Source organism: Lathyrus oleraceus, chromosome 4 (genome assembly GCF_024323335.1).
Source record: "Lathyrus oleraceus cultivar Zhongwan6 chromosome 4, CAAS_Psat_ZW6_1.0, whole genome shotgun sequence".
Classification (NCBI taxonomy): Eukaryota; Viridiplantae; Streptophyta; class Magnoliopsida; order Fabales; family Fabaceae; genus Lathyrus; species Lathyrus oleraceus.
In genome coordinates this window covers 46088882-46099301 of record NC_066582.1, presented here as the reverse complement: position 1 = coordinate 46099301, position 10420 = coordinate 46088882, and positions in this window count along the sequence as shown.

Here is a 10420-nt window from a genome sequence, read left to right as displayed (position 1 = left end):
ATTGCGACCTGGATAGCTGGATTTTCCCAACAATTGGTGACGGACTCAATAATTGGAAGGCTGAAGACACTATCCCGATTTCCTTTAGTCAGGAGTAATTGTTATTGTCTATTTTAGTGTTGCAAATTTTTGTTTTTTTTTACAATTGAACTTCTCCAAGCGTTGTGTCTATGCCCGGGGCACAATAGCTAATTTGTTAAGGGTTTTGTCATCTTCATAAGCATATTCATATTCAATAAATCAATGGACTTTTTGCATTCAAATATTGCGCTCTTTATCTTTTCTGTCATCTTCCAAACGAGCTATGTTTTCTTACACACACTCACGTAACGAATTGCAGATCCATACCCACTCTGGATCCTGTTGATAATAGTTCTACTACTGTTCATTATGACTTTGAAAATCCGATCTACCAAGCCGAGGATGGAAGTGAGGAAGATTGTGAAGTACCTGGAGAACTTGCCAGACTGTTACTACAGGAAGAAAGGACTATACAGCCACACGAGGAGTCAGTTGAGACTGTAAATCTGGGTACTGAAGTAAACAAGAAAGAAGTCAAAATAGGAGCAGGCTTGGAAAACAGTGTCAAGAGAAGGTTGATTCAGATGTTGCATGACTATGTAGAGATTTTTGCTTGGTCTTATGAAGACATGCCAGGACTGGATACCGATATAGTAGTGCATCGATTGCCAACGAGGGAAGAATGTCGTCCTGTTAAGCAAAAGGTTCGTCGCATGCGTCCTGAAATGTCTGAGAAAATCAAAGCCGAGGTGATGAAACAATTTGATGCAGGTTTTCTGGCTGTTACTTCTTATCCTCAATGGGTTGCTAATGTGGTACCAGTGCCAAAGAAGGATGGTAAGGTGCGAATGTGTGTAGATTACCGAGACCTGAATAAAGCGAGTCCCAAGGATGACTTTCCACTCCCGCACATTGATGTTCTGGTAGATAACACCGCTCAACACAAGGTGTTCTCATTCATGGATGGATTCTCAGGTTACAACCAGATTAAGATGGCGCCTGAGGACATGGAGAAAACTACGTTTGTGACGCAATGGGGCACGTTCTGTTATAAAGTAATGCCATTTGGTTTAAAGAATGCAGGGGCAACGTACCAGCGTGCTATGGTGGTTTTGTTCCATGATATGATCCATCATGAAATAGAAGTATATGTGGATGACATGATAGCCAGATCTCATACTGAGGAGGAACATCTCGATCATTTATACAAACTGTTCGAGAGGTTGAAGAAATACAAGTTGAGGTTGAACCCGAACAAATGCACCTTTGGGGTAAGGTCCGAAAAACTCCTGGGCTTTATTGTCAGTGGTAAAGGGATCGAGGTTGACCCAGCCAAGGTGAGAGCTATTCAAGAAATGCCAGTTCCCAGTACAGATCAAGAAGTCAGAGGTTTCTTGGGACGCTTGAATTACATTGCCCGATTTATCTCCCATTTGACCGCCACCTGCAAACCCCTCTTCAAGCTACTGAGGAAAAATCAAGAGATGATATGGAATGAGGAATGTCAAGAAGCTTTTGACAAAGTCAAGAAGTACCTCCAGGAACCTCCGATCCTGATGCCACCGGTTGAAGGAAGACCTCTAATCATGTATTTGACCGTGTTAGAAAATTCAATGGGGTGTGTGTTGGGGCAACATGACGAGTCTGGTCGAAAAGAGCATGCCATATACTACCTTAGCAAAAAGTTTACCGACTGTGAAACAAGATACTCACTGCTCGAGAGAACTTGCTGTGCTTTGGCCTGGGCTGCTCGCCGACTAAGACAATACATGTTGAATCATACCACTTTATTGATTTCTAAGATGGATCCTATCAAATACATATTTGAGAAACCCGCCCTCTCCGGAAGAATAGCAAGATGGCAGATGATTCTAACAGAGTACGACATCCAGTATACTACCCAGAAAGCAATCAAAGGAAGCGTGCTAGCCGATCATTTGGCTCATCAAGCAGTGGATGATTACCAATCTATGAATTTTGAGTTCCCAGATGAGGATGTCATGCTTGTTACTGATTATGAAGAACCTAGACCGGATGAAGGACCCGAACTAGGATCCCGATGGACTATGGTTTTCGATGGGTCTTCTAATGCATTGGGCAATGGTGTTGGTGTGGTAATCATTTCTCCCGAGGGTTACCATACGCCTTTCACTGCTAGACTATGTTTTCATTGTACCAATAATATGGCTGAGTATGAAGCATGTATTTTGGGACTCAAGGCTGCTATAGACCGGCGGGTCAAGTTTTTGAGTGTGTACGGAGACTCAGCATTAGTAATCAGTCAGATCAAAGGAGAATGGGACACTAAGCATCCGAATCTCATCCCTTACCGAGAACGGGTGATGACATTAATCCCATACTTTGAAGAGATTACATTCGAACATATCCCACGAGAAGAGAATCAGTTGGCAGACGCATTAGCTACCATGTCATCTATGTTCAGAGTCAGATGGGACAATGAAGCTCCCAGGATCACCATTGAGCGACTAGATGAACCGGCATACTGTTATGAACTTAACACTGAGGGAGTACGGGAAAAACCCTGGTTCCACGAAGTAAAAAGATATTTAGAAGCTCAGGAATACCCTGAAGGGGCATCCATCAATGACAAAAAATTCCTGAGGAAGTTCTCCGCTAAATTCTTTCTGAGTAATGGAGTATTATACAAACGTAACCACGATTCGACTTTGCTTCGCTGTGTGGATAAAAAGGAAGCAGAAAAGATTATGGGAGATATGCACGACGGTATTTTTGGGACTCATTCTAGTGGACATAAAATGGCCAAGAAGATTCTGAGATCAGGATATTATTGGTCTACCATGGAAGCTGATTGCCACCGTCACTCCAGAACCTGTCATAAGTTCCAGATCTATGCGGACAAAGTACATGTGCCTCCTGCTCCACTAAACGTGTTGACAGCCCCTTGGCCTTTTGCGATGTGGGGCATTGACATGATTGGAGAGATTAAACCTACTGCTTCTAATGGACATCGCTTCATCCTTGTCGCTATTGATTACTTTACAAAGTGGGTAGAGGCCGCCTCATTCACTTCTGTCACCAAGAATGTGGTGGCACGATTCATCAAGAATAATCTCATTTGTCGATATGGCATCCCTGAAAGAATTATTACTGACAATGGTACTAATTTGAACAACAAGATGATTACTGAACTCTGCACGCAGTTCAAAATAAAACACCATAACTCTTCTCCGTACCGGCCAAAGATGAACGGCGCCGTGGAAGCTGCTAATAAGAATATCAAGAAGATCATACAAAAGATGACGGTGACGTACAAAGACTGGCATGAGATGTTACCGTTTGCTCTTCACGGTTATCGCACTTCAGTACGCACTTCGACAGGAGCAACTCCTTTCTCTTTAGTCTACGGAATGGAAGCCGTTTTACCAGTGGAAGTTCAGATTCCCTCTCTAAGAATCATGAAAGAGGCGGGCTTAGATGAAGAGGAATGGATTCAGACTCGACTCGATCAGATAAACTTGATTGATGAGAAGAGACTTGCGGCTGTTTGTCATGGACAGATATATCAGAAGCGTATGACCCAGGCATTTAACAAAAGAGTCAAGAGACAGGTGTATCAAATTGGCGACTTGGTGGTAAAGCGCATCACTCTACCACAAGGTGATCCCAGAGGCAAATGGATTCCCACGTACGAAGGGCCGTTTGTAGTTAAGAAGGTATTCTCTGGTGGAGCCATGATACTAGCTACAATGGACGGCGAAGACTTCCCGCATCCCGTGAACGCAGACATAGTCAAAAAATACTACGCATAAAAGAGACCTGCTAGGTCGACGTACCTAGGCAAAAGTAAGGGCATCCCGGCGAACCAAAAAGGTTCGGGCAAAAATTAGGGATAAACATAAAAAATGTGCACCCGGCAAGTCGAAAACCGGAAAAGGCGGCTTGGGCAAAAAGGGGTATCCTGGTGGATTGAAAACCTGAAAAGGCGGTCCAGGCAAAAATTAGGGATTAAAGCGTATGACTATGTCCCGTTCTCAGACAGCTTCATCCAAGTTCAAAGGACTGAACAAGCTAATCACTTCTATCCGACAGCAGGAGATGAGAGGCTTGAAGACATAATGGCAGTAGTGGAATTAAAGTCAATAGGACGTTTTCGGCATAGCTTTCTCTTTGTTTTCTTGACAATTTCCTCTTACTAGGATTTTTGTCTCCTTGTACACAAATTGCCTGTTTATAGGCCCTCTTTCGAAATCAATATAATTTTAGTTTCAAAAAAAAAAAAATGCTCTTGTTTTACTTTCTCTGTTTTGTTTGCATAAACGTCCATTGATTTAATTCGAATTAATATATGCATTTGGATATGATCGATGTTTACCAAAAATGCGTGCATAAAATAGAAATAGCGATTACTACTAGGCTTCAGGATCGAGGAGAAGGTCTAATCATGCTTTCCAATGAATCCGTTGCTAATCCTATTCCCCAGCAAAGCCAGTCATTCCCAGAAGAGAGTGGCATTACTAGACAAATGGGTCATCTCTTCCACCCCCAGTCGGGCTTCTGTTGAACATTTCTACCATCAGACAGAAATCAAGCATCCCCGGCTAAGAAAGGGTCATCGATACCAGTATCTCCCAACCAGAAGATTGAGATTTATTTTCCCCAGTAGAGTCCTCAGGAAGAACTTTTCAGATGCATAATTCATTCATTACATCATTTCACAGCATACGCATGCATACATCGTTCGCAGTTATTTTCGAAAGCATAAAACATCTCATGCATCATGACATGGCATGAAGCTAACTTTATTTTCAGGTTAATTATCTTCCTGATACAGTCAAAATAGAGAGCCATTCAGACGGACATCTTCATCGATTACGTTCATATTCAAATACATCTTTCAGATACACTCCATGACAACATTCATCCTGACGTCCTCCTAGTGATGGCATCTATAAGCCCATCCCAGACATTTATTGCAAATACAACATATACAAATACTATCAGATATAGCCTAGCGTACGGTTCATTCTGATTCAGCTCAACATATGACTCTTTCAACTCAGATGCAATCTAACGTACGATCCATTCCGACCTTCAACAACTCCAATACGGTCTAGCATACAACCCATTTGGACCTTCAAGGCCTCAAATGCTACCTAGCGTACGGTACATTCTGAAGTGTAGTCTGGCGTATGACTACCCCCTTCATCATCAGGTACAGCCTAACGGACGGCTCAGTCTACAACTCAGATACGATCTAGCATACGATCCATTCTGATCCTTCACCCCCAGTAACGATACAGCCTAATGGACGGCTCGTTCCGCAACTCAGATACGATCCAGCGTACGATCCATTCTGATCCTTTATCCCAGCAGTGTATGACTCATTCGGATTCTTATCTCATCCTGATTCGGCACAGCATACGACTCCTCCAACAAGTCCGATACGGTCTAGCATACGACCCATTTGGATGTTCTTTCCTCAGATACTACCTAGCATACGGTACATTCCGAGGTGTAGTCTAGCGTACGACTACTTTTCGTCAGATGCAGCCTAACGGACGGCCCATTCTGCAACTCAGATACGATCTAGCGTATGATCCATTCTGATTTGTTATCCCCAGCGGCGTATGACCCATTCTAAATCCCCAGGGAAGTCGACGGCCTAATGAATGACCCACTATACGGTCTAGCGTATGACCCAGTGACACCCATGACTTCAGATATCTTCTAACGTACGACGTACTCTGAAGCTCTCATCATCAAACTTCCTAGATGGCATCTTTAAGCCCATCTCCATCAAGACTAACTAATTGACAAGTGCAAATTTTTGGGGCATTCTAAGTGTTCAATAATCTTCCACCTCCAGACCACGAATGGCGTACATACCATTCTGACTCTCTCGGTTCAAGAATATTGAACAGGGGCAGCTGTCATACCCCAAAATTTGCCCATTAATATTTCAAGACATTTTTCAGGGCACTCCGACTCATTTTTATGACACTGATCTTAAAGGAACAAAGGCCTAGCTCACGAGTGGCCCAATCCAGAAAATGGCCCAAACTGGCTTGCTCGCTAGGCGAGCAAATCCTTCGCCTAGCGAACGTTCGCTACACGCTCGCCTAGCGAAGCTGACAGACAACAGAAAATTTCGGGCTTCATTCTGAGCCCATTAGGTCATGAAAAAAAGGCATTATAAATACCAGTACTTCAGTAATGAAACGAAGAACGAAAAACCGAGACGGAGACGGCCGGAAACCCTGGCATAGCAACCCCGGAGAGTAGCCCAGAGAAGTCGGAGTGAAGAAACCCTGACGGCCGCTCATCCGCACCGAAGTTACCGCCGCCCAACTCAACCCGATACCAAAAGTGACTGGCCAATTCAGCATTACCACTCCATTGCAAACAGGTTTGTGTATCATTATTGTTTTATGCTTCCAATTTGTAAATCTCTAAATACATAATGCATCATGATTGAATTTTTGGATATGTAATTAGACTTTGCATGTGAATTCCAGTCCGCCTGAATATCCTGAGTGTTTGACCATATTATTTCTGTAATTGAATGCAATAAGGCATGCAGCATGCTGAGATCATACTGTTCTGAAATTCAAAACCCGCAGCCGCTCGCTAGCACATCGCTAAGCGAGCATGTAGCGAGCATTCGCTAGGCCCTCGCTAGGCGAGGCAGAGGCGAACGGGACAGCCGTTGATATTTGTTATGTCCTATGCGTAACCTGATCTATTCTATGTTAATTATGCGCTGTTTTGCCTGACATTCATGCTGCTGTGTTTTCTTTTGCGATGTAATCCTCGATTGCACCCTGATTGGTATTCTAACCCGTTTGCTGAATTTTGTAAAGGTTCACATATCCCAGGAAAAGAGTGCTGTTTAGGCCTTCCACTTTATTTGTGGGATACCCTTATGAAGATCCACCCTAAATTGCTTAATTAATTTTAATGTATTAATTTTAATGTATTAATTTTAATGTATTGATTTTAATATGGAGATTCATCCTAATCACCTAATTGACTTTAAAATACGGCCTTTGAATATGTGATTTTGGACCTCTCTTTGCTGCCCTACGGTATTACGGTATAACGGTCATGTCCCGCGAATGTGGGGATACACTTAGCAATGACCCTTCGATTAAATCATCATAAAATAAATCATAGTCCCTCGGATGTTGCCTTCGAATATATGATTTCGTCCCTCGATGACCCTTCGGTGTAGCCTACGGTTAAATGATGATCGTCCCTTCGAATGCTAAGGTATCCTTACAACTGTTGCCTTCAATGACCTATCGATGACCCTACGATGACCCTTAAACATCCAAAGGGTAAAATTACTTACTTCTCAATAGTAAGGACAGTTTTACCCTCATAAGGATAGGAAACGTTCATAACGACCTTAGGAAGGTATAACTCTCAATTGCTGGATCATAACCTAAAACATTTCCCACCCCTCACACTTTGCAAGTCCTAGAAAATCACCACTTGGTATACATTCATACTAGAATCATTACCAAATTACATTTTTCTAAACCGTTTTCAAAATCAAACGAGATAAATACTTTGTATACATTCATACGAGAATCATTACAAAGTTAAACTCTCTTTTCGAAACATTTTTTAAACAATTCACGAACACTTTTCAGACAAAAATATAAGTGATCCAGCAATTAAGAGCCCATGGATAACCATGGATACAAAGGGTGCTAATACCTTCCCTTTGTATAATGTACCTCCCGAACCCAAAATCTATTGAGGTCTTTCCTGTTCTTTTCCACCCTTCCTTATTGGATAAAAGAAAAGTCGGTGGCGACTCTTGCTATCCGCGACATTGCGATAAAAAGCAAAATACCCCAAGTCAGTTCACCGTATGACAAGAGTATTCATGATTTCCACATGAATATTCTTGAGATTGCTAATTCCTCAGGGGCCCTAGGTAATAAGATGTCAGATGAAAAGCTTGTGAGGAAAATTCTCAGGTCACTTCCCAAAAGATTTGCCATGAAAGTGGCAGCCATAGAAGAATCTTAAGATATTTGCAAGATGAGAGTGGATGAGCTAGTTGGATCCCTACAAACATTCGAGTTGGGAATGCGTGATGGATCTGAAAAGAAAGTCAAAAGCATAGCCTTTGTGTCCAACACTGAAGATAAAAAGGAAGAAAGTAGTCAGGATACTGATGAAGGTATGTCAAATGACTCAGTGCTACTTGGAAGACAATTCAACAAAATCCTGAAGAGAATGGATGTAAAGTCAAAGTCTAATGTCAAGAACAACTCATTTGACATCAATAGGTCCAATGATGCTAGAAGAAGAACAAGATCTGAAGAAAAATTCAAACAGAGCAAAGGAATTCAGTGCCATGAATGTGAAGGGTATGGTCACATTAGAGCTGAATGTGGGACCTATCTCAAGAAACAGAAGAAAAGTCTTGTTGCTACTTGGTCTGATGATGACTCTGAAATTGAAACAGAAGGAGAATCTGCCAATCTTGTGATTGCCTTGACTGGGAGATGTGATCCTGATGAAGATTCCAGTGATGATGAATTAACCTTTGATGAATTAGCTACTTCTTATAGGAAGTTGTGTTTCAGAAGTGAAGAAGTGTGTTAACAAGTGGAGAATCAGAAGAAAATAATAACCCAAATAGAGGATGAGAAGACAAAACACTTAGAAACCATTTCTAATTTGAAGATTGAAGCCTTGTTCCTGAATTCCAAACTGGATGAGATGATTAAGTCTGTCAGAATGCTAAACAGTGGATCTGACACCTTAGATAAAATCCTTCAAGCTGGAAAGATGACAGGAGACATGACTGGCCTTGGGTTCAATGAATCTTCTCATGATTGTAGTCCCTCTGATAGCAAACCTAAGATGTCACATCAGGTATCTCAACATCACAAGGGAAGACAACATAAGCACTCAGAAGGAAAATACCAAAGATGGATATGCCATTACTGTGGGAAATTTGGTCACATAAAACTATTCTGCTTTAGGTTGTATGGTTATCCCAGTCCTACTAATCAACCTAGACTCAAACAACACATCTCTTCTAACAGAAAACAGTGGGCTCCTAGGGTTGGTGCTACTAACTTGATAGCTCACACTTCCTTCAGAGTCTCAGCCAAAAAAGATTGGTACTTTGACAGTGGATGCTCCAGACACATGACTGGAAGCAAAAATCTGTTGGTTGACCTTCAATCTCATGTCACCAGCTATGTAACTTTTGGTGATGGAGCAAAGGGGAAAATCAAGGGGATTGGAAAGCTAAACTGCTCTGGAGTTCCTAACCTTGATAATGTGTTGCTTGTTAAAGGATTGACTGCAAACCTGATCAGCATCAGTCAACTATGTGATCAAGGTCTCAATGTGAACTTCACAAAAACTGAATGCTTGGTTACTAATAAAAAAATGAAGTGATCATGAGAGAAGTCAAATCTAAGGACACCTGCTACATGTGGAGTCCTTAAGGAACTAGCTATTCATCAATATGTGCTCTAGCTAAAGAAGAAGAAGTGAAACTATGGCATCAAAAACTGGGTCATCTGCATCTTAAAGGGATGAAGAGGATCATATCTGTTGAAACTGTCAGAGGAATCCCAAAATTAAAGATTGAAGAAGGAAGAGTATGTGGTGAATGTTATATTGGAAAGCAGACAAAGATGTCACATCAGAAGATCAAACATGACACCACATCTAAAGTGCTGGAACTTTTCCACATGGATTTGATGGGACCTATGCAGGTGGAAAGTCTTGGTGGAAAAAGGTATGCTTATGTTGTGGTGGATGACTTCTCCAGATATACCTGGGTGAATTTTATAAGAGAAAAATCTGATGTGTTTGATGTGTTCAAAGACCTTTTCCAAAGACTTCAAAGAGAAAGAGAGAGTCATATTATCATAATCAGAAGTGATCATGGGAAAGAATTTGAAAACAGTAAATTTGTCGATTTCTGCTCATCTGAAGGGATTGGACATGAGTTCTCTTCTCCCATTACCCCTAAGCAAAATGGTATGGTGGAAAGGAAAAATAGAACTCTCCAAGAATCTGCTAGAGCTATGATTCATGCTAAGAAGTTGCCTTACCACTTTTGGGCTGAAGCTATGAACACTGCTTGTTATGTTCACAACAGAGTAACCCTAAGAAAAGGGACCTCAACCACTTTATATGAAGTCTGGAAGGGAACAATACCTACTGTCAAATACTTCCATGTGTTTGGTAGTAAATGTTATATCCTGGGTGATTGTGAACAAAGAAGGAAAATGGACCCCAAGAGTGATGAAGGAATATTTTTGGGCTACTCAACAAACAGCAGAGCCTTTAGAGTCTTTAATTCCAGAACTAAAGTTATGATGGAATCTATAAATGTTATTATTGATGGTTAAGAGACTGATGTCATAGACGATGT